Genomic DNA, 25499 nt, shown 5'->3' with positions numbered 1-25499 from the left:
GAGCCGCCACCATGCGGGACCCTCGGGCTCGCCTTATCATTCATGATCTGGGATTCCATGCCCTTGCCCGAGCCTGAGGCCTTGCTCTGCTCATAGTTCATCTGAACGGGGCCATGTCTGTCTGCCGCAAGCCTTTCCGTAGTCACTCCAGGGGAAACAGCTTCCTGACCAGCATTAATCTCGCTCAGCTCTATGGTGACAGAAGCCATGAGGGAGAAATTGCCATGAGTGTAGGGGAATTGAAGCCTAGCGGAATTAGTCACAGACTTGTAAGAGCTTGCTACCAAATTGCGCAGACCTCTGCCCCTTCCCCGCCCACTCCTTGTAACTGGATACCGGCCCATACTGAAGTCCGAACAAAAAGTCGAGGAGTCCGTCGTGGAGGAGGAGGCCTAGCAGCCCATTTGCCCCCTGGAGCTGCCTCTCCTGCAGCTTATCCTCTAGTGGAGTTTCGGCATAACCGGAAGAGCAGGGAGAACCTGGCGGCCTGCTAAACTATGGAGGCAGAAAAAGATTAGAACAAGCTTGGCTTTAACACCCAGATGGGCGAAAGGGAGAGCAGACGTCAAGTAGCTAGCGGATTTGCAGGTATGGCAGTGAGAAGCCTGAGGCATTAACCATGAATCCACCCATCGAACCAGAGCCCATAGAGTCCCCGTGATGGTGCGAGAACAGTTCTCTGCAGCTGTAAAGGAGGGACTGGAGCGCAAAGGAGGAGCGCGAATGAGACAGATTGAGGGCAACATGATCAGGTAATGGACGGGCCAGAGAGGAGGGATAGGCTGCAATAAAGCAGCATTGAATTTGATCTCAGGGGAATTAAAGATCGGTACCGTGAGAGGCCAAGAGGCGGTGGAGATGAGCCACGCACCCACCCATGCTGCTTCCCACGTACCAGTACAACATTCAGACACCCGGATCCGGGACATTTCTGCTATCCTTACTAATATCCTTTCCATGCTTTTTCTTGATCAATTTGATGAAATTTTCCATTATCCTTTGGTCAAAGTCCTCACCTGCATATTAGTGTACATCCCGGTAAGTTCAAAGCTCGAAAGCCAACCAAAAAAGTCAATGATAACCAGTATTCAAATTCATAATGTAAAACTGCCAAACAAAGTTCAGACAGATTACCTCCAAGATGGGTATCACCGTTTGTAGCCAAAACCTCAAAAACTTCGTTCTCAATAGTCAGAACGCTGACATCAAACGTGCCACCGCCAAGATCAAAAACAACAATATTTTTCTCTCCACCCTTCTTGTCCAAGCCATAAGCTATTGCTGCAGTTGTGGGTTCGTTGATTATACGAGCTACATTCAAGCTAGCAATAACACCAGCATCCTTCGTTGCTTGGCACTGTGCATCAGTAAAATAAGCTGTACAAGCCCACAAGTTAATAGTCACAATGCAGTCAACAATTGGTTACCCGCAACCTCATAAAAAAAAAAGTTGAAAAGAAAGCATACCAGGGACAGTCACCACAACATCCTTTACAGTCTTTCCTAGTCAAAATCATAGCACTGATTTCCTCAGGGCTAAATGCCTTTGTTTCTCCATCTCGTACCTGAACTTGAATATAAGGTTTCCCATCTTTGTTCACAATCTTGTATGGTACCAGTTTCATATCCTTCTGAACTTCTTTGTCTTCAAACCTATATAAAACAAATGTTTTCATTTAATTGTGCTCATCAAGTAAAAGTTTTAAATCATTTTCTTGAAGTTTGGACAGGGCAGAAATCAAATCCTGATCTGACCCCAACCAGAATGTTGCTCGACCCCTGACTTAACATGCCAATTTCATGACTGGCACCCTTGTGGGTTCAATATCAAGGCGAGAATTGGACTTGCAATAAATATAATTGTCTAATGAATGGGCAAATCAGAGATCATAGTACTTACTTTCTCCCCATGAGTCTCTTGACATCAAAGATGGTTCGTTCGGCGTTGACTGTGGCCTGGTTTTTGGCAGCCTCTCCAATCAACCTCTTATTTTCTATGAACACCACCCATGATGGGGTACTACGGTTACCTTGGTCATTGGTAATAATCTCCACATGACCATTCTTGTAAACCCCAACACAGGAGTTAGTAGTTCTCAGGTCTATACCAATCACTGTTCCCAATTTCGCAGCTTCTTCCTTCGCAATCGAAGATGCAAGAAGGCATCCTGAGAAAAATTAAATTCCCATGAAGAGTATCAAAAAATGCCTATATGTTACCAGGGAAAGGATGCCTATATGGTCAAGTTTCTAGCATATATATTTTAACCGATTGCAGGTTTATCGTGGTCAAATTTCTGGCATATATATTATTAGTAGATATTTGTTAAACCGAATAAATTATAAAACTTGGTGTAAGTAGACAACACAACATGAATAACGAGGAAACATTTCAAAAACCTAGCAATCATTCTTCTAGTAGGCCATCTACATCAAGACAATGTTGTCATATTCGACTCGATCTTATTTATACTTGGAAAAAATAAAAAGGGCTTCCTGTAATAGAAGCAAAGAGATGACTCCTTCCAATTTTAATGCATTCAGACGATGTCGAAAAAATGTCGATGCTGTAAAACTACAACACCGCAGAAAAACGTCTACCAAAAACTTAAAATGCAGCTCAATATTCCATCAAAAGAAGCAAGAAAACTTAACAGTCAACCATGAGATCTACAAGGCGTAGCTGGTATTCATACATGCTTACAAAAATGCCTTTTCTAAAAACTAAAATAAAACCTAGAAGACAATATAGGGATCTGAAGGATAATATTTCTACACAACGAAAGCAAGCTCAATGTGTTTGAAAACCTTTGAAAAAATTGCGAATAGATCAGAGAAGATCAAACAAAGCACATTTGTTTGCATGTCTTAATCTACCAAAACCTTACCCCAACATCTCAAAAATCACTACTAGAAAGCATAAATTTAATGAAACCTTATTTTTAGAGGAAACCAGAATGCCTTGAAAAACTCAAAATGTAGCAATAAACAGGGGAAATGACTCTGATTGCTCAAAACAAAGAAGCAGAATTTAAACCAAAATAAGGGGAAAGAACGGCCTACCTGCAATAATAAATGGCAATCTGATCAGAGTTTTTGCATAACAGGGCCAAGTTCAATGCACAACAGAAAAGAAGGCAACTCAACCGATATTTGGAAAAAGCAGTCAGAGTGCAGTGCATGCTTGCCCGATGACACTTCAAATCAACGGTTGAAAGTGTCTCACTTGATCGAATAGAGCAGGGTAAAAGTGTTGACGATTGTTGATGCATAGGAAGGCCTATCGGCCTAATTATGATTTTTTTTATATAAGTTTGGCAAGATTATATACTTTGAATTTAATCTGTAACTTCACATTCAAGATCTAGCGAACAATAATGCTTTTTTTTAATAATATGTTTTAAATATATAAATATATTTATTTTTTCAAGGCAATAAAAAAAGTTGTCAAGTCTGTCTGGAATAGTTCAAGTGGCGATGACAGTGGAATAAAGTCTTACAGTAGTTCAAGTGGCGATGGCAGTGGAATGAAGTCTTACAGAACTGAAGATTTTGGGTTTAAATCTTGTGGCATTCCTTATTATTAAATTTTAAAATATTCCGAAATTTATAATTAGCATAAGTTCATCATACTTAGCACTTAGTAGAGTTTGATGTTTTTTTTGCCAGAGAAAAAAATAGAAATTGGAATAAGATTTTGATAAAATCTGATAGAAATATTTGAAAATACTTAATACTCCTATAAAGCTTCCTCATTTTGGGTATCCCAGAAATTATTGATGATGTTAAATGTCATTAAAAAAATTATTTAAACATTCCACCATCGAATTTCTTGAAAAAAATTTCACTAAAATCCAACCAAAAATTATAATCATAACGAAATTATTAATAATACTAAAGTCATCATTAAAAATCTATTCAAACACTCCATTAAAAAATTATTCAAACATTACACCATCGAATTCCTTGAATAATTTTTCACTAAAATCCAACCAGAAATTGTAATCATGGCGAAATTGTGACATCAACTTGCTTAAAAATGGCAGAACATAAATTTTACATTTAATTTGTCTTTATCCCAGAAAACAAAATTTCATCTTTAATTCATTAAAAATTAAATTTATCTTTTTATTGTAATCCTACCGAATACTGCCACCGATATTGATCCACTGTGCAGCGGGCCAGATCTGGGTTGGATTTTGTGAACCAACTTGCAGCCATGAATAAGATTTCTCTCAACTGGCGGCATTTCTCTTGTAAACTTTAATTCTCACGGATCACGTCGGAAAGCCCTATTTCCAACCCTATTGCATAGTAAATGCGGTCTTACATGGGCCGATATAACATGTTATAACACGCCGCGTGGTGATGAGAGAGAAAAAAAAATAGCGGCGTGTTATATCGTGTTATATCGGCCCCATGTCAGGCCGCATTTACTATGCAATAGGGTTGGAAATAGGGCTTTCCGATCACGTCTACTGGTACTGGCACATCGCAATAAATAAATATTCAGTTTTCACAAACGAAGTAGTGACTGCGACAGCCATACGGAAGAGCCAAAACACACAACATTCAGGACAAAATCGTAACACAGAATTAAATTCATTGGTTGCTTAATGAAAAGATCGAACTGTTGATACGCAAATTCTTATAGCTAGTGCAGGGAAATGATTGAACAGTGTGCCTCTGAAACAATAGCATTAGTAGTTACATATGCACCAAGAAAACCATATTAACCCCTCAAAATATCCGGGCCTTTGAAATTACAAATACCAAGAAAATCCGCAGGTGGCGCGAGTGCTTGGGGCATCTGACAAACGATGCCAGCCCTACAATACAGGAATTTTACAGAAATTGACTATTAACAAAGCAAAATTGATGCAATCATCAAGCTCCTGGTTGTAAATATCTGATCATAACGATCTCAAATATTGGATATTACTCGATCCATATGCACAATTCAAACAATTATTTACAGCAGAATACCGGATGGATGAAAACTGTTATTTTTATAAAGTCGCAGGCCCTCTCATCTTGAGTCGGTAAGATCTTTTCAGATCCAAAGCCCAGGGGGGCTGCCACAGAATGCCGCTTCCATAGATTGATCTTAGATGGCTGCCCATTGGTCGCTGCGGGCTTGGGCAGTGGGTCGCTTAACAGAGGAGCCGAATGAGAAATTAGCACTGGCTTAGGGTTTTCCAAATTCCAATTTTCATCTTCATTCTCAGGGTTTTCCAAACAAAGAAGTAGAATTTAAACCAAAATGAGGGGAAAGAACGGCCTACCTGCAACAATAAATGGCAATCTGATCAGAGTTTTTGCATAACAGGGCCAGGTTCAATGCACAGCAGAAAAGAAGGCAACTCAACCGATATTTGGAAAAAGCAATCAAAGCACAGTGCATGCTTGCCAGATGACACTTCAAATCAACGGTTGAAAGTGTCTCACTTGATCCAATGGAGCAGGGTAAAAGCGTTGACAATTGTTGATGCATAGGAAGGCCTATCGGCCTAAATATGTACATTTTTTCCAATAAAAAAACATTCCATAGTTTATTAATTTGATATTTACATTGTGTGGGTTTAACATGATATCAAAGTCATTGTGTTTAGCCTTCACCAACAACTAGTACAACTAGTTTTGTGGTCTTCATCAACTTATTGTACCTGCTAGCAATCAAAGAATCTTTCCGTGGTTTTTTTACATTTTTATTAGAGCCTAAGGGCTTTGAGCATTGGTAGCTCAAACTTGTCCCTTTGTCTCTTAGCACTGCAACCTTGGACTGTTTCCCTATGTGCATGCCTACAATGTTAAAATTTGAAGTGTTGGCCTTAATATCATTTGGAAGGGCATATATTCATCTAACCCTTTAAAGACGAAAGATAAAAAAAAATGTACTTCTATTGACAAGTATATATTAAATAAACCCTTCATAAAAAAATAAAAGCCAATATGAAATAGTGTCCTAAAAAATTCACAAATTCATCATCCCACCAAATCATTTATGGAATAATAGATAAGTTACATTTATTCAACCTATTCATTAGAAGCCAAAGAAGATGCACAATACATGTTACTTGGAACAAGGAAATGCCAACAACAAAGAAAGTGAAGATTTTCCAGTATGTGAAAGAAATTAAAACAATTGTCACAGTGGCATTTGTAGCCCAAGCTAAACTTGAAAATGAAAAATTGAGGGAGACAATTTTTCCTTGATAGGAGGATAACTTAGAATACCTTTTGACTAAAGACTTGTGTTATGGAGGAGAAGGGAGAAGACTTCAAAAACGGACTGAATCCATAAGGACTAATCAGCTTGCTAGATTAAGTTAGACCTCTGGCATCGACACCTCCTGTATGATTATCTCTGAATGGAAATAAACTAGACAAATGCTACTGGTAATCATATTGAAATATGTACTACTTTTGCCTCCTGTTTTACTAGGTTTCCATCTCAATCTCAATCAACAGATTTGAAAATTAGATCAGTAGGCCCTACCTTAGCTTTTGCCTCTAATTAAACTCCAATTATAGTCTAGCATTAGATCATGGATGATAACTTTCCCTATATGGATGATGGGTTATGCAACCTACACCCTCCATGGATGATGGGTTGCAAATGGAAATGGAAAAAATGGATGCATCATGTAGGGAAAGAGCGTCGATGATAATCGGGATATGAGGAGGAGTGAGATTTGAGAGCATGTGTGAAGTTGTTGAATGGCTCATTGGGTATTAGATGTGATATGTAGCCCTGTGTTGGGTGCAATAGCTCCAACTTGGCTAAAGAATCAACCAAGATCAAGTTCGTAATTAAATTAATTGAGTGTATTTGTACATGGTGTCATCGCTTTTGCCTTCAAGAAATTCCAAAAGTGAATTGGACGGTAGAGAAATTAGTTTAGTTGCTTCTAAAAATTCAAATTAATGGACAAAATTTTTGAGGGAGTGAGTGTAGTGGGATATGTCAAATAATCAATAAAGTCATTTTCTCCAATTGCATATTAAATGTTATATAGAAGTAAAACATTGAATTTATAGGTCGTCATTTTGGTATCTCAACACTGAGGTTCCTGAGGGATTGTAGATTCAGAACCCTTAAATTAACATTTCCTTCACATGAAGCATTTTACTTAAGCCTATTAACATAATGGTTTTTCACAACAACATTGAATGACTAAATTAAAGTTGCAGTATTAATTACCATGTGTATATACAATTATGTGAAGTAAATCCTAGATTAGGATGTGGAGTACTAAGTTATCTACTATAGAGTTGTAAGATGTGATTTTTGTGAAGATAGGTATTTGTCAATCATGTACCTGTGGCCTTTTTAATTTTGTTACATAGTCCAATCACCAGTGCTTTGTGATGAATGCAGTATCATTGATGACATTTATATATAAGAAAGAAAATGGTATGGCATGGTAATATAAAAACAAAAACATAAATCTATGTTTTTAATTCAATTTTCAAACCCAAATTTGGTTGGAAAATAACCAAAAAAATTGATACATATATTTCCTAACATAACTGATTTTTAAATTTAACATTTTGCATTGTTTTGTATTCTTTAAGATCATTTTGATTAAAGATTTAGTTCATTAATTTGTAAATAAATATCGTAATATATAAGGAAATTATATATATATATATATATATATATATATATATATATATATATATATATAATTAATTAATTAATTAATTAATTTCCTTAAACAATCAATTAATTAATTGTTTTTTGGTTTGTTTTATTGGAATATAATACAATTTTGAATATAATTGTGATGTTTTATTATTAAAATGTACTTGTGAATTTTTAAGACATTTATATTATGTTATTATACAATTTAAACTTGTGAATTTAACAAATTCACATTGAAAAAAAAACATCTAAAAATTAAATTATAAATTTTAATTTTAATGAAAAAAAAAACATATTGTAGTGGGCTATTTATCCACCAAACTAGATAAATTTCCAACAAAGAATTTGGCACTAACCCTTAGTTTCCCATTGATTGATGTGCTTGTTGAGGGATTTTATCTTGTAAATATGAAAATGTTGTGTGTGAAGACAATGTCCATGTAATAGAGTGGCATTTTAAATAGTTTGTGATATGATCTACTTGTCAAATCAATTCAAATTAATAATTCTACATCTTGCAGCCTTTTGAATTCTTTCCAATTCAAGAGTATATTATTAATTAGTGTTTTTAGTAACCTTTTGATGGTGTTGAACCCGCCAACATGTCAAGGGATCTCCCCGGTAAAATGTCCCAACTAGACCTCAGACCATTTGGTGTAGGAGTCCTAGCAATGGCTGGTACGGTATCGCCTTGACCGCTATTGCTCACAGAGGCAAGTAAGATGTCCATGTTGTTAGCAAGGGTGTCACATATGCAACAATCCAAGGAAGTTGCATGAACAATTCTAACACATGGAGAGTGAGGTGAGTGCATCCCTTGGAAACTTGTGGAAGCACGCGGCTAAGAAGGAAACACACGAGAAAAGATGCATCACAAACTGGAAAAAAAGTAAGCTAGTAATCAAAAGTGATGGTTAAACCAACAACACATCTCAGTAAGATTCATACATACTTATACAAAAATATTCCATACATGCATGCATAAGCAAACAGATACACATATCATTAGAGTAAACAAGATAGCTGAAATACAATAACAACATATGCATGAAACATGTCAGCTCTGTTATATTAAGAAGTGAAAGTTCCAATCATACAGTACAACCATAACCAACCACTAGTCCTGACAACGGAACATTACAGTCATTGCCACCTACTCCTCCAAGGAGATATACTAGCTCTGAACTGTGGAGAAGCCAAGGCTCGTTACAATACTCTCCAAGCTTTCTCTAAGATACTCCTATCGGAAGCTTAGCTGACCAAAAGCCTATACAATGAGTTATGAGGTAATATATATAGAAAAGGGTGGGGTGACCCTTGACATTCCCCTTTGTGGCTGTTCACCTACCCTCATGACCCTTCAACTACTCTATGACTCTTACATTCAGCTATCGACACTTGAACTTCCACTTGATAAGATGTTACATACAATCTTCACATGTACCCAAGTGAGACAAAATAAGCTTGATAAAGCCATGCAAGCTATCACTAACACTCGGATAGTTGTGGTAGGGCCCACTCTTTCACATCCTTGTGATGATCAATGGTGGCGGACTGATGCCAATTTTGGTCGTCCATGATGTTGTCCGTGCGCTCAATGGTGGCATCTCGCTGAAAGCAAACTCTTGCCTCTGTTGCATTCAGGTACACTAATATGGCTCCTTTGTCCAACTCATCTGATAACATGTTCATCAACGTCTTGATTACAACTGGACCAAGAACATATTGATGCATCGTGTCTGTGCTGATCTCCGAGTGTGTGTTGGTGACCATGCACATCAACTTGTCAAAATACATGTTCAGCTCCAGTTAGACTTGCTTCTTGTCTTCGCCTCGGTGAGTGTGCCAAATGGGTGTGCTCGCATGTGTGCACACAATGACATCCATGCTCCTGAATACCCTTGCATGTGATCAACAACATTGCTCACCCTGTCAGCTCCATAGCAGCTGCTGAATGGATTTATAACCTGTATGGGCGCCATTTCATTAGTATGTGGATGGTGTGCCTCCTGATGTACTTGTTCCTGATGCAACTCTGTCTCTCATCTGTGCAGCTCCTATTCTTCCTTGAGTCTCCGCTTCAGCACCTGCAACCCCTTCTCTATTTCTCTCTATACCTTCGCGCGTTCCTCTTGTCGTGCCGTCGCCTCATAGCCTCAATCTCCAAAGTTATTTTCATCACAAGTGGATTTTCTTGAACTTGCAACTTTGCTCCACCTCTGTGCTGTCAACAATATTCCCCTTGCATCTGTCGCACGCAGGTGTGCTACATTCTGCTGCTGCTGATGGTGTTGCTTGTTGTGATGTCATTTCCATTTCATCTTGATAACCTTGTCGATGAACAACTTGATGTCTTCATAGATAGGTAAGTTCATAGACACTTGATCGACTTCATCCCTAGTTGTGCTTTGAGCGATGTCTTCAACTATTCTCTCTTGGAATCCATTGTACCTGTGTTGCTGAGAGGCAGACGAACACCTATGATACCTAGAGATGTAGCAACACTCATGACAAGAAATCTGTTAGTGGAAAACCAAAACAAGATGAAGGACTAACATGCAACATACCCATGTGACTATCAGTGAAGATTATGCAATTTTCACCGAGAGGCTGGAGGACTGACTGCCAGAACTGCACAAGGCAAAGTTCGAGTTGTCAGGAGGCTGACTGACTGGTAGAATTATGCAATGCATAGTCCAGTCTTGCGTACTCAGGATTGAAATTCTGTAATGTGCAATTTCAGTCACCAGTGACATGCAAACCAATTAACTGCATTGCGCAGTTTTTGGGGCCAGGAAGGCACTTCCTCCCATAATTGCACAATGCTAGCCTGGAGGTCAGTGCTGGGCTAGACTTGCGCAATTTCTGGAGGGAAGTTAGAGAATTCACTTCCAAAAAAGTGCAATGCTAGCTGGACAAGGCAAGGTCACGGTTAAGGCAGCCCATACCTGCCGACAGGTGACTAACAAGATGAGAAGTCCGAATGCATGGTGATACTGAGTGTAAACAAGAGTGAATGATCATGCATTCAAACAATAAGTGCAGGATTCAGAAAACGAGAAAGCATGCATGTGTGTGAAGTGAGTCGCCACAATGGCGACCGTCGGTGAAAAAACAATGTCATGCATACGACAATAGTGAGATGCGAACAAAAACTGAAATGGTGCTTCTACAAGCTACCATACATAAAAAAAACAAGCGCTCATTGAAATCAAATTGATGGCTCTCACACAAAGCAAAACACAAAAAGAGACAGAAACGCAGAGCAAGATACAAAAAGAAGTCTTACCCTAAAATAGTTAAGCTGAAAGTGCCACTGACTCCTGGGTGCAATGTGGGATGTTAGAGCTGCAAGTTCAATGTGAGGAATGAGCCCTGCAACGTTTGGTTCATGAGTTTTGATAAGAACGAGGTTATGATGCGATGCCACAAATCTAGGAAAAAGTGACACTTGGGGAGAGGTTTGTAAAACGATCTTTGCATGTAACCTCCCGCTGCTAAAAATAGATCCCTAGATCTAGGGATGACTTTTTCATACTGCCTTTTGCTATTTCGAGAAGAGCAACCCATGCATGAAAATCAGTTTTGCTCGGTCCTGGAGGGAACCGGTTAACCTGAAGGCACATGCAACATCCTGCTTGACTGAGCGAGGGATTTGCACAATTTCTGAGAGGAACTGGGTTGGCTGTCCGAGAGGGATTGCACAATTTTTGTTGAAAATAACAACAAGAAATGATAAATATAGAAGTGTTAAGAATAACATTTATATAAATAGCATTTCGGGATACATTCCAATTTGAGTTAGTCCCTGAACTAAAATTGAGAATTAAAATTCGAATTTGATCTTAGCAGTTGTTTGTAAAATAATTAATTAATTCATCTTGATTTAATTAGTTGGAGAAAATCAAACGTGAAATCTATGTGAAGACATGCAACATTTTCCCCTTTGATTGAGGAAGTTATCCCTTGATTAAGGAGATCAACATGAGTTGTACTTTGAGTTGTAATTAGTTAGCTCAGTTAACTGAGTTAAGTCCAGTTAGATTAGTTCCAACTGTTTGTGGAACTGATTGTGAGTTCAGTTAGTTAATGCATGCATGCATGTAACTGTTGCACTTCAGATAACTAAATATTCTCTCATAAATAACTCATGCATGTCAATTCAGTCAGAGACCTAGTTGAGATCAGATGATGGGATAGTGTACTATCAGTTGCAGGAATATTCCATTGACGATATCTCTTGCATGCAGAAGGAATTCATTCCTTGAGGATTGCATAGTTATTTTTGAATTTTTATGAGTGTGTGATGTGGGAATTCACACAAGTGGCAGCATTGGACCCCAGGAGAAACTGCGCAAGGAAATAGGAGGCTTGGAGGATTGGAGGAAGGCATAAGTCGTGTCTATTTAGTCTATGAGCAGTTTTGAGGGATTGTACTGAGAGCTGGATAGCTTGTGAGCTAAAGCTTTGTATTTTCCACTTGTATGATAATACAGAGATTGAGGTTTTTAGCTAAGGCTTTCCCCGGACTATTATTCTGTGTTCATGTGTGATTGCTTTCTCATTCTCTGTTATATGTGTTCTATTTGATCTTGCTCAAAATCGATTAAGCTTCCGCAAGTTTGTTTGTATAAGTAGATCAAGTATTTTGCTTTAGTATATTGCATTATCTGGTAATCTACAGTGGGAAATTCTACAATTTTTTGGAGGAGTAGGTGACTACTACCTAGAATTATGCAATTTCTGGGAGAATCAGGGTTGGCTTTCCCAGAGGGATTGTGTAGTTTGTGGGAGGATCAGGTGACTTCTACCCGTAATTGCACAATTTCTGGGTTGATCCGCAGTGCTCGGCCAGATTGCACAGTTTTTGCAAGGAATCCTGTCTGACTATTCTATGCAATTTTGGAGCCCAACAAGTTGCCTAACTGATTTACACAATTTTTGGAGGGAAGGATGGTTCCCCTCGAGAATTGTGTAATTTTCTAAGGGAGCTTCTCATCCAACAACTATCCCAAGTTCGGAATGGCAGCTTATGAGGGGAGAGAATAAAACTAACATGCACTGGTTCGCGAGCTACTGAAAAACCAATGAAGCCTATGTACTTGATAGTGCAAGACATGCTTCTAGGATGGTTCGTAGGAAGGCTCCAAAATGAAGCTAAGGAAAAATTTTGGAGGGGGGTTGTAGCCGCTACAACACTTGGTGACATACTGGTAGAACTCCAATTCTTTGAATGGACCTTGTTCGTGAAAACAAATTCTAACACCTCCGGAAGTATTGTTCAGTTCTCTGTTCATCTTGGTTTCCACACTTGCTTGATTGTAATATGTAGCATCTGCCAAGCTCTTGGTCGATTGGAACACATTCCAAGCCAAGTCAACACAGGTGTTTCAATTGGGGATGAAGGGTATATTGGTGCACAAGCTTTACGGTCATCACAGTTTTAGTTTCATCTCTGGTATTGCTCCGCTGCCAACAGGCCTGGACAGTACCCCGACGGAGTCACGCAGGAACATAAGCATTGCTCTACTGCTAGAGAGCCTAGTCAGTACCTCGACGAAGTTACTTGCATCATATCTCCAATAGGAAGCCTTTCTCTTCTTTCACCTTATTCATTTTTTGTTTTTTTGAAGTTTTTTCACATTTTCATTTTTCCTAAATGTGCATAACACTTATTCATCTCAGACATGGAAGAGGGATCCTGACTTATTGAGAGTAGAAGAGGTTGTTTTTTTAGAGAAGTAGTTTATATATACCTCTGACGTGACTTTTAAGGTTTTCTCCCTCACCTTACTCTACTTGATTGAGCTGACAAGGTTTAACCCAAAAAAACCGACTCGTGTAGGTGATACTAGTTAGTGCGCAAGCATTGTGTTTCCATCAAGGTTCACTTTGAACAGCACATATTTTCCATTGGTGTATCATGGACTAAAAATAACAAGTTCTTCATATAGAGACAAGATGACAGATAACCAAGTATTGGTAATTGCACAAGTCCTCTTGTACTTTGTCTTGCTTGATTCAAGAGTCGCACATGGTCCATGTGAAACTAACCTATGAACACAAATAAGTAAAGAAACCAGGAAAAAAAAAGCAGAAGTAAATGTGTAAACAAAGCGAGTAAAAAAACAAACAAGCAAGCAAGAAAACGCACAATGTAAGAAGGCAAACATGCATGCAAGCGAACAAGGTAAAGCAAACTCTACTCCTACTCCTAAGCTAACGATGCATGAGTCTACTCACGTGAAGTGATACTTCCAATGCAGCCACCGGTGCATTGGTTGACCCATGTTGGTGAAGGCATGGTTCACGAACAACACAACTATACAAACCAACAAACATGAAAGATATAATAGTGAAGCCAAACACACTCCGGGCTTAAGTGCATCCACATAAAAGAAGTAAGTGAAAGCACATGACATGCACTCTGTCGACTTCCCATGGTGTTGTGCTACAGTGCGTGTAGATGTTAAGTGTATGCATTCTCTTGACTGTGACATGCAAGAAAACGTGAGAAAGGTAGACCACTTATGTTACACAAGTGTTCTTGTTATGTAAGATTCCTCCAATGCATGAGCAATGGGATCGTGTAGTTCGAGTGGAGGAAGAAAAATATGTGTGTGAGATTGATCTTCAATGCATACAGATGAGTGATGAGGAGCCTCAAGTCTTTGAACAATTTCTCGATCGGAAGTGAAACCAACCTCAGGATAGCGAGGACATGACATAACCATCATCTTGGGCTGAAGTGCCTTGACAGTCTGCAGGGTTTCAACTTCGTCGACAGATAGATCATCATAGACCAATGTCTTAGACAGATTAACAAAAGTTGAATCAATATCGTGATTGGATGAAGAAGTAGAAGGATCACGACAATCAAGATTAGAAAATTTAGGATGTTTATTGGCATCCTCATGATTAGATGAATCACACACAGGGGTAGATGAGAAGAAAGGATGTTCACCCTCTATGTTTTCGGAAAAAGAAGATGAAAAATCAAGTGGATTTTCAATGAATGATTGGTCCTCTTCATTGTCGAATGATGGACTGACATCCAGTGTGTTTTGTGAATGATCAACAATGTGTGCATCCGTAGACGGAGATACACATGCGAAATCAAGGATGGAAGAATCATCAAAGATGTGAGGGAAGAATAGAGGAGGCTTGGATGAAAGGGAGTCATCGTTCATCGAGGTTTGATGCTCAAGCTCCCAGTCACATTCTTCATGACTGACAGCGCAGGTTGGTTGTGCAACACCAACTCTGTCGATAACTTGATCCTCGTTCACAACAAGAGTATAATCCAGAATGGAAGAACACAAGATAGTGTCATCCAAAGGACCATCAGAATATGAAGACGGAGGTTGAGGTATGAAATACATGTGATAACCCCAGGGTTTCGCAACCCAATCTGCACGAAAATTGAAAGAAGTGATGTTGGGAGGATGTGATGGCTAAACGGATGTGTGTGCATATTCTCCACATCACTCTATGGTGATGGAGTTGTTTGATGAGGGGAAGGAGGACAGTCACTTGTGACAGCGACTGTGTCCATCTGTGATTGTGCAAATCCATCACCAAAGCATGTTGAGTGGGGTTTGAGCTTGAAATTCTTCTTGGGATTGACATATTTGATAAGGAAATATTCAAATATTTCCTCGAGATACTGAAATTTCATCTGACTTTTCGGGGATTCAAATATGAATAGATGGAACCGCTCTTAAAACTCCATAGGCGATTCATGCGGGGCCTTCCGTTGTTTTAACATTTTTTTATCAAGTAATTCAGGATCAAAATGGTGGAAAATAGATTCGATTGGATCATTGAACTACTTGAATGAGTGCACGGAGTTATCAGGTAGTGTGCCACACCATTGCAATGGGTGGCGCGAAGTGTGTGTGCGAGCAGCGAACAAACCTTTGTTTCATTAAAATCTTCCATGCCCTCCATGAGCGCATGGAATTCATCTAAGTGCTTAGGCCAGGTCACTTCACCTTCACCATCATACGTGATTTGTGACAAGTGACAAGTGATTTCTCAAATCTATGAAATGATCTTTGTAGTCAGTGCTTGAAATATGTAAAAATATACTTTGAATTGCATGCATGAATGGTCCAAGTCCTTATGTGTGATGGATGAGATGGATCATGGGAAAGTTGAACACTAGAAATATAATCTCAGATTAAATCTTGGGAAACTAGAGATCCTAAAAGTGAATCCTTGAGCAAAGAGAGCAATCATTGTATCAATTGAATGCTCAAAAATTAAAATTCTTCATAAAATTTCAGATCAAGCTTGTTCCAAGGAACCAAAAGAGACATGATAATATGTCACTACTTCATACCTTATTGAACTTTGAAGGCCTCTAACAAAAGCTATATGTTATGAATAAATATATAGGAAATAATGTAAAATAATGTAAATGATAATAATAATAAATAGTGATTAGTTAAGTAGTAATTAGGTTGAAGAGTCATATCTAAATGAGACATGACTCTCTATGAAGAGACCCCTGCTTGGTATATAAGCAAGCCTCTCACTCTCATTGTATCATCATTATTATTCACACATTTAGTATAAAATATTTGTATCCTCATGGGTATCTTGATATTCCAAGTCTTCTACAGTAATTAATACGAAGAAAGAAAATTGTTTGCTTCATTTGGTATCAAAGCAGTTCGATCCTCTGGCAGCTGCACAAAGCCGTGCTCTTCGATCCAGGCCCTTGGTCATCGACTCTTCGTCAACTTTATTGTTGTTGTAGTTCAAGTGTTTTGTTATATTTGGAGTTTCTTCGTCTTGCCATCAGGATTTTGGTCATAAAATTAAAAAGAAAAAAGAAATTAAAAAAAAATAAAAAATTCAAAATATAAAAAAAAAGGATATATTTAAATAAAAAATCGAATTAAAAAAAAAAAAAAACAGACACACACACGCACACACATATATTACCAACAAAATATATTTATATATATACAAAAGAAATAATGATAAGGGGAAAAAACATAAATGCGGTCATAGGACTGACTGCATAGCAACTACCCCCTGACAACAACATGACCAACTATTGCTCGCCCTCACCACAACCTCTCCTACTGCACTCAACTTCCGCACGACACTTCTTTGTGTTGCAAGTATTCCAATCGTTTCCTAAGCCGCAGTCCTTCACCACAACCTATAACTTCCGCGGTCCACTGTCATCATCTACCACAATATCTATTCATCTACCACTGTCACTTGAACTGACAACCGCCATTGAACCTCCATTTCCAGAAGTCCCTATTGCCTTAAATCATGCTGGTTGAAGAAATAATCACTAAAGAAAATAATAAAGTTCATTATATTTGACCGTAGGGATTATATCACCATAAAAATTAATAATAATAATAATCAATTTCCATCAAATCTATAGGTGGTACGTCATAGCCCATTGAATCGATCAATTGATACGACACAACCCTTGAAGGATCAAAGGAAATCATTGTTTGAGGGAATATACAATTTGCTAGAACTTAGTTACTTATCACATGAAAAGTAATTAAGTGGATAAACCATTTCAACGCTTAAAAGAGTATTAAAACAAATAGAGGAAAAGTGAATTTAATATATATATATATATATATATATATATATATATATATATATATATATATATATATATATATATATATATATATATATATATTTATTTATTTATTTATTTATTGTTGATAAAATTTAAAAAATATTATTACAAGATTTAAATGGCATTTTAAACCCTTTGATCAAAGTATCATTTGATGAAAAATAAAGTCAATCAATGAAGAAAAAAAAGAGAACTAAAAAGATGATTTCCATAAATAATCACAGTTTTTTTGCAATATGTCCTTTTTGTTAAGAAGGATACCCTAATTGTCAAGAAACATTCAAAAATCAAAACGTTGTTTGCACAAAATGTTACTAAACTTTTACCTTAGTTGAACTTCTAAGTGATACAGAAAAACAATCATTAGCAAGAAATATCAGACGATTAATGAAGAGATATAAAGAAATGAAGAAAACAGAATCCACATTCCAAGTTGAAATCCCATCATCACTCCTACCAAATGATGTAATCCATTGTACCAAGAAATTGAAGCTACAAGATCAAGAGAATGGCAAAATAGCCAAACTTCAGCAAAACAAGAAATCGTTACAACACGAACATAAAAATCTTGTAGATATGCATTACAAAGAAATAATCGAAAAGGATGAAGAAATATCTCGCCTCAAGAACCACGTCGAAAAATTTTCACAAGTGAAGAAGACTAAGGTCACAAAGAAAGAACTCAAGAAGCACTTATTAGAACAAGAAGAGGAAATTTTATGTTTAAAGAACCTTAATAAAAATGTATTAGAACAAATCAGAGATCTAAAAGATGAAAAACTTAAAAGTCAAAACAGTGAAAATAAGGTTGATGAATCAGAAACCAAAGAGGTTTTACATCTAAGGAATCATAACCAAAACCTCCTTACACAAACAAAGAATCTTAAATGTGATAAGGTGTCACTTAAAGACAAGTTAGAGAAACTTACTCAAGAAGTATCAAAGTCTCCGGACGTAACGGTCCAGGTTGAAGATAAGGAAGCTAATATTGAACTAGTCAATAGTAGAATCCAAGAAGAGGATCGATTATGGAAGAAAAAACACATTCACATGTTACAATCCAGATGATGAAATTTCCAAACGAAGATTATGTACCTAACTCAAAGACTGTGAGAAGGAAATCAAAATTTTCCACACACCTAATAAGGGAAAGTCAAACCAAAAATGTTCCTTATCGACATTTGAATCATGAGAGTAGAAAACTCAACCAAGCTACGTATCTAGACCATTCATACCAAAAGCAACAAACTAATGTTTTAGAGAATAGTGATGTAACCTCAATCCAGTACTATGATGACAAGTCATCACAAAATTCCAGTGATCATAATATTCCACAGAAGATTAATCTAGGATGGTTTGATCCCTTCTCAGTGTGACAATTTGTTTTGTCGCTTAGAAGATCATATCAACTTGTATCGACAAAGATGATTGTTCTGAGATGAAAATGCATTCGAAACCGAAAAAGAGATCAAGCCTTTTTCATCGACAAGCTTAGAGGACAAAGCTTTTCGAAGAGGAAGACAATGTTATGAATAAATATATTGGAAATAATGTAAAATAATGTAAATGATAATAAACATAAATAATGATTAGTTAATTAGTAATTAGGTTCAAGAGTCATGTCTAAATGAGACATGACTCTCCATGAATAGGCACCTGCTTGGTATATAAGCAATCCTCTCACTCTCATTGTATCATCATTTGTATTCACACATTTAATATATAATATTTGTATCATCATAGATATCTTGATATTCCAAGTCTTCTGGAGTAATTAATACGAAGGAGGAACATTGTTCGCTTCACTATACAACTCAGAAGTTTGGATACAGAGGAAGAGAAACACTTACAGGGACACCAATATACTCAACAAACTTACACACCAGTTCTTTCATAATCCCTATCAGTTCCTACTACACATACTTTACCATGTGATTGTCCTAAGTTGTAGACTGAGGTCGTCTATATTTAAACAATCACGATCCCTCCACTTTTCCCTCCTCATTGTTTATCAAGGATGTTGTTAACTGGATACTGATATACATCCAATATAAGTCCTCAATAGTTCCCGATAGAAAGAAACCAAGCGTTATAGTCCTTAATGACTTAAACGACTTACAAGCTTGACCAGAAGGTCTTGTTCAATCTATTTGATTTAAAAAAGGCCCTATCAGGACTTTCAGTAAGGCCTTTTAAGAGTCCTTAACAACTTACAAGCTATTTACTACAAACTGCGAAGACAAGGATGGCTGAAAAAGAGTGAAAGACACTAGGTAGTGATGATCTGCTCCTTCTCTTTCTTCTTAAGCCTTAATCAGCTCTAGATCTATACAAGGCCAATGCTTTTGTGATTCCACTAGCCTACTTTTGTGATTCCAGTGCTTTTGTGATTACTAGTACATATTAGTATGACTGAAATGTTATGTTCATTAATCACACTATCCTTTACCAGACTGAGATCAATATAACATAAGTAGATCAGTGATCGATGTGATACTCTATTACACTTACAAGCACCTATACAAGATCATGTTAATACTACCAATATTGTGAAAGTTCAACCACCTCTGTCCTATCCATTTCATCTTGGCAACCCTCCTGAAGCTCCATCATCACCTCCTGTATCTCTGCCACATCCTCTAACTTCCCAACCTGATCACATAATTTTTTAAAGGGTGTTAGCTCAATGGAAGAGAAATTTCTTTACATGAAGGAGGTTGGTGGTTCGATTCCACTGTGCCCTAATATGAATTAATCAATGATATTGTTGTTTATTTTTAATTAAATACATTTTATATTGATTTATATCAATGGTGAGATATTTTTTTGGATTCATTGTTTTATATTGTCTTTAAAGAGACAAAAGACATATTGTTTCTATAAAGACAATATGTCTTTAATCCAAATTATTGTCTCGAGAGACAAAAATGAAATTGTCTCCTAAGAGACAATAACACTTGTGTTATATATTTTCTTTATAGAGACATTGTTTTAAGACATTAATTTGAGACACCTACTTAAAGACAATATTTAAGACAATACACAAGTTTTTTTTGTCTCAACTTAAGACAATTTACCCAAAAAAATTGTGTCCTCAGAGACACTTGTGTTATATATTGTCTTCATAGAGACAATTTTTTAAGATATTAAATTTGAGGCACCTACTTAAAGATAATACACAAGTTTTATTTTGTCTCAACTTAAGACATTTTACCCAAAAATTGTCTCAAATATTGTCTTAAAACCCCCCTATGTGTTGTAGTGTCTGTTAAATCCTACCATTGTGTCAAGCATCCATATAATCCTACAATATCCCACAATTGTGGCGTGCACTAAGGGGATATTTCCACTGTTCACGAGTCTCAACTGTGTGAACTCACCCAAGATAGGCAAATAATCATGAGAAACATATGAACCCATTACATATAGGCATTGTCTAACGAGGCCACAATTTCGCTCAGATAGTGAATTTCTGGTTGGAATGTAGTGAGAAATTCTTTGAGAAATCTGAGTGTGAAGTGTTTAAGTCATTTTTTTTTATAGCGGAAGAAATCCGAGTATGAGAATGTTTAAATTATTTTTTGATGGCGCAAATGGATTTAGCACCATCAAGAACCTATAAGACACCCAAAATCTTGAAACTTAACAGCTATAACCTAGATTGTCAAAAAATTCTATTAAATTTTATCCAAAATTTCTATTATTTTCCAAACCAAAATGAAAACCGTTTATATTACCTTTTATATATCTAAATTTCCCAACCTGGAATGAAACAAAGTAAAAAATTAATCTGAAATGAGTTCAAATTTTGAGCATTTGTTGTTTATGATGCAAAGATATGTTGACAGAAAAGCGTTTGATATGGGGGCAACATTATACACAGAACGACGCAGTAATAATTGCAGTGCCCTTGCAGTATGCATAATGGACGTTTAAATTGTTTGGTTGTAATCTGTATTATTTACGTACTGATTTTCACAATATTAAAATTGCGGTTCATAAATTTTGGAATTACAAGCTTATTGATCCCCAAAATTTCTGCAAAGCCACCGCCACGATATCCTTCATCTCCTCCGTTACTGGGATGCAATCTGTTATAAGGCACTGGGGCTCCTTTCTATATAGATTATAAATCCACCAGCACATGCTTTTGCTAATGTTGTTTGGGACATCGATTACTTGAAAATGCCATGTGTCATGGTAAAGTGTGTTGGATCCACATACAACAAGAGTTACAAAATTGTTTAAAATGAATCTATGTTAAATGGATGCTCCGCAAATAATAATAATGTGTTTGGTCAGAGGATTTTGGTCTTGGAAAGGAGTAAAGTAAATGTCATATACATTTTTTTTTGTAAAGTTCTATGGCAAAATTAATTGAGGTTAATATCCAATTGCTACTATTAAAGGTTAGTCAATGAAATTGCCATATTTTTATATATTTTATATTTATTATTATTTTTAATTAACATTAATTAATTAATATTCATATTTTAATATATATTTTATATTTATTTAATATTAATTCATTGTTATACAATATATTAAAGATTGTGTTTTCACCATTTAAAAACATAATTTTTTAAACAATTTTACAAAATATGTTTTTGAAATGTTTTGTGCTTCTTAAAATGTTATAAGAAGAAAAATATAATAATATTATTTAAAATGAAGATTTATGGTTTTACTCAGAAACATTGGAAGATTTATGGTTTTACTTAGAAACATGGGAGTGTTCACTTTAATAAATAATATCTAGGCATCATGCATTCATTATTCTTTGTATTTTTTTAATTTTATTTGAAAATAAATTTTTTATTTTTTATTTGTATTTGTGTTATTGTTAATCCATTTTAATTTTAATAATATTTGGACATGATGTATTTATTATTTTTTAAATTTTATTTGAAAATCATTTTTACAGCTTTTTATTTGTATTTATACTATTATTGACCAATTTTAATTCTAGATTTACCAAGCACTAAGAAACATCAAATTTCTTGAAGTATAAACTTCTTTATTTGAAGAAATATTTACAACTCAAAAAATTTGAATTCTCTCATATCTTTGAAGATACTTAGTTAAGATGGATCTGTCTAAACAAAAATATATTATAGACACAAACATTAATGATGTATACAATTAGTGTTAAAAAAATTCAGTAGCCTTGCATTACTTAGATAAGAGGTACCTTAAAACCAGATAAATTTAATTATTTTCATTAATTTTTTTTAATTTTTTAACTTTATGAAAAACTTATAATTTTATTTGATAAATTAAAATTAAAAAACCAAATATTTATTTTTATTTTCCAAACTTTTTTTTTACAAAATATCTCTTCATACCCTAACATCATTTATAAAAACCTTTATTTTAAATAGTCAAATATAATTCATTAAATTTTTAAAAATTAAAAAAACAATCGTCTTAATTTAATCATCAGCAAATTTTTATTATTTTTACTTTAACTAAATAATTTAACTAAATAGTTACTAGTATCATTTATTAAAAATAAAAATAATAACTCAATTATTAACTTATTTACTCACAAAGACAATAAATATCTGAGAGCCGAGCCTAGACCATAGAGTTCCCACTGGACCGATCGCCGAGCCTAGACCATAGAGTTCCCATAGGGTTCCCACAGGACCTGTAAGGCCCTCGAGTCGTGGGCAGGCGCGCGGTGGGCGAACATCCCTTTACCCGGCGGTTGGACCGTGGGCACGACCCGGGCGGGCGCCCTTGCACGATGGGCGGGCGGCCCGACGAGTTGATGTGCGACGGGCACGACGAGCCGAGGCGCAGGTGCGGTCACCCGGCGAGCCGACGAGCCGACGGTTAGGCACGGCGAGCTGAGGTGCGGTCACCGGAGTTGGCGATTAGGCACGGCGAACTGAGGTGCGGTCACCCGAGCTGCGGATAGGAGGCGAGCTGATATGCGGATGCGGCCACCCGACGAGCCGGTGCGAAGGATTGACGGGCGACCCGTGGGCGACCCACACACGATGGGCGGGCGACCCGTGGGCGACCCGCACCCGATAGGCGGACAACCCGAGCGGTGAACAACGCGGTGGACAGCACGGTTGTATGGACGCGGGCATGGTTCGACAGGCGGGCGCGATACAACATAGGCGGGCACGGTTCAATGGCGAACGGGCGCGGTTATGCTACAAGCAGATGCGGTTATGCGAAGGACGGACGGCCGAGCATAATGCGAAGGCTTGTGACGAGCAATACTTAGAAATAAAACTAAGTGTTGCTGCCTTAATTATATGCGATATAAAAGAGGCGAGGCCGACATGTAAATATGTGCTTAAGGGCGTTGAGCGAAGGATATGGGGGTCGGCCTTAAGGCTGAACACCCCTCTTCAATGAACGCATAAAACATATGTTAATGGAGGCCTGCACACATATGTGTGGTTAATTAAAACAAAATATAATATAATAATGTATATACGTGGGCTTTTATGTAACATGGTGGGGTCGGCCATAAAGTGTGCACCCCCCCCTTAAAACACATGAGAGGAGTGTATATATGGATGGAGGTTGAGCTCATTCTCTCCATCGAACTTCGCTCAAGAGCTCTTCCCATAAGAGACAAGGAAAAGTGCGAAGGACTTAAAGGAGATGCGCATTCCTCATGCGCATAAAGGTTAAGGGGAGTTCGCATATTTCAGATTGGCTTATGTGGAGTATGGTCTCGGTTGAGGAGGTTGTATACACGGTTTGGTGCAGTATTGTATAAGTGTCTTGGTGACCCGTGCGGGTGCCCGCTCATAGGCAAAGGTGCATAATTATGTATGTGAAAGGCTGTCTTATGCCTTGTTGTAATATTTTTAAGTGTTGGCCTTGGATTCTGCCAGGCACACTTGTATGATGTATTATTGAAGAGTTCATAATATATTGTTATCGGGCAGACTTTTCGGGAGTTTCCCCTCCCATTTTACACGGTTGTTTGCAATTGTTATTCGGTTTAATTGAACATGAAAATGTTAAGAATGGTTTATGATGAATTATGAAGATTAATGCTTTCATATGGTTATAAGATAACAATTAAAAAAAAAGAAAGTGTACGGTGGTGCCGCACCTCGCCAGACACGGTTGAAAGACTACCGTAGGCTCGGGGGCGTGACAGGACCGATCGGAGGGGACAATGAAATTTGTTTGGCTTCATTCGCGATTAGTCTTACCGTACAATGACTTAGGTTTTTCTTTTCAGTTGACAAACATCAAGGAATATCTTAGCGTGTTTTGTTTTTTAAATGGTAATGGAAAAAACTATAACTGCTTATATACATAATAATTAAGATAGATTTATTTTAAATATGGATTTAATGTGAGTCAGGAAAGATCTAAATTTTTACATGTAATTTATTTTATAAATTAATATTATTTAAATATTTTGTATAATTATTTATTTTTTATTTTTAAATTAAAAAAATTACAAGAATTTTTTTTTGTATAATTATTTATTTCACAAATAAACAACTTTACACATTATATTATGCTGTAAAATAAACCTTCCTCCATAAAAATTAAATATAAATAGATAAACTCTCATTAAATCCTACCAAAATACATTCAATTGACACCCCACCCCTAGAATACACTCAATGAGTTAAATAATTAATGTGTCTTAGATACCATATCGTATAGGTAATGCTTCGCTAGTCAGAAATGTTAGAATAATTCAAATTAAATGTTGAATAATTCAATGGTTAATGTCAATCCACATGGCTCTCACATTTATCCCCACTAAAACCATGGCTCCGTTTTGACATTTAACAGTGAAGTTTTTTCAGTACTTAAAAAAGCCAAGATTTATATTAATATGTGTAATATATACATATAAAACTGTTCTGTAAAGCATTTATCATATTCTATATGCAGTAGAGAAGGCTGAAGATATATATTGATCATATCCAACATGTCATCAGATAAGCATATCATTTTCATTTTTCAGAAATATGATCCAGATTAAAAGATATATAGATAGAAGATCCAAAACAGATTACCAGAACCAACTATATCGTACACCCAAAAAGAAATAGGGAAATGACAACATACCTCTATTTGTGGAGCATCATTAAGCAGAATATATGGAGAAACAGAAATCTGAGAAATAGCTAGATACTGGGAATGGAGAAATCCTCTATGGCATATGTATGTAGTGTCTTGCACTTGTACCTCCCATTTCCATATACCAGTTGCACTTGTACCTCCCAT

The 25499-nt window shown here is 36.7% G+C and overlaps 1 pseudogene; it reads right to left on the bottom strand.

The window, feature by feature from the left end:
* Window positions 1-906: 906 nt before the first annotated feature.
* Window positions 907-25499, bottom strand: LOC149179647 (luminal-binding protein-like; annotated as a pseudogene).

This window comes from Pinus tabuliformis, chromosome 3_2 (genome assembly GCF_031772625.1).
Source record: "Pinus tabuliformis cultivar Carrire ecotype Pingquan chromosome 3_2, CPIR1, whole genome shotgun sequence".
In the NCBI taxonomy this organism is placed as follows: Eukaryota; Viridiplantae; Streptophyta; class Pinopsida; order Pinales; family Pinaceae; genus Pinus; species Pinus tabuliformis.
This window is presented reverse-complemented; position numbering and strand designations above follow the sequence as displayed.